We start from the raw sequence: 1,241 nt of genomic DNA on the forward strand, positions 1-1,241 counted from the left end.
ATATATATATATATGTATAAAACCACTTACGCATGCGCATACAAATATATGCGTCCTCACACAAGTAATAATTCAATTAAACAGCCACAATGTTGATGCCTACATTGTCTGCTACTCACCATTATATTCCATAATCCAGAACCTTCGTCTATCGCAGCGTTTCTCAACCGGCGTCCAGACAGGATTTTGATGTTAAAGTTTAATTGCAATAAATTAGTTACATTTCTAAAATACACAAAATGTTTTAACCATCTTTTAATAGAGTTCCTGATAATATTTAATTAGAAAAATATAATGGGATTTTTTAAAACATCGAATATTTATGAGGGTCCAATCGAGGAAAATACGAACTAAACGGCTCCGTAGGCAGGAAATGGTTGAGAATCACTGCTAGACTCCAGCTTCTTCCACTGATATTTATTAAACAAATCTGAGGATCTTTCTAATATTTTTATGAACTCACGATCGTAAGATTGAGGGGTCGATTCCAGGAAGGCAATGGTTTGTGTTCTTAAGCAAGTCCCTTCATTTCACGTTGCTGCACTTCAGCAGTAGCTGGGAACTACAACTTGCAATGGACTGATGACCTGTTCAGGAGGTGTGCAATGTTGTAATTCCAATCATTTAAACGCCGCTTAAACTGGGATAATTCCTGATCTATGGGTCTAAGGACTCGTGATAAGCCTAAGGGTGGATCTATCCACGCTACCATATTTGACGATTGGATTCGAAACAAGATGTATTTATTAGGTTGGAAAATGTTTCATGTTTATTATTTTCAACGATAAATCAATCGAAAATTTAGGAATATAACTTAGTGATTCATAGGTAAAATGCATCGTTTAAAAAAACATAATAAATATAAAGCAAATTACACATTTAGCTGCTTTTGGTCGATCGTTTCTAGAAACGTCTCTATTTTTATTTATATTTATTCAATTTACCCCATTCTTATTGGTGCTTTTACCATTCTTTGTTGTATTTTTACTCCTGCAAAAATATCAATGAAATCTATGTGAATTCACTAATCAGATCATTGACAGTATTAACCGTTCACGTTGTTCTGCCTTTTTAATATGCAATCATTCATACTTTCCTTCTCTGTCACTCTCTATGTCTCTATCTCTCTCTCACACTCCATGTTTTTTAGTCTGACTCACTCACTCATTCATTCTCTTTTATCTCTCTCTCTCTCTCTCTCTCTCTCTCTCTCTCACACACACTCTCTCTCTCTCTCTCTC

General features: G+C 35.0%; 1 protein-coding gene across 1 annotated transcript in view; it reads left to right on the forward strand.

Moving 5' to 3' along the window:
• LOC106880576 (glutamate receptor ionotropic, NMDA 2A) overlaps nucleotides 1–1,241 on the forward strand; it is a 157,764-nt gene that overhangs the window by 47,213 nt on the left and 109,310 nt on the right. The gene's annotated exons all lie outside the window — the stretch shown is intronic.

The sequence above is a fragment of the Octopus bimaculoides genome, chromosome 2, assembly GCF_001194135.2.
Source record: "Octopus bimaculoides isolate UCB-OBI-ISO-001 chromosome 2, ASM119413v2, whole genome shotgun sequence".
Taxonomy (NCBI): Eukaryota; Metazoa; Mollusca; class Cephalopoda; order Octopoda; family Octopodidae; genus Octopus; species Octopus bimaculoides.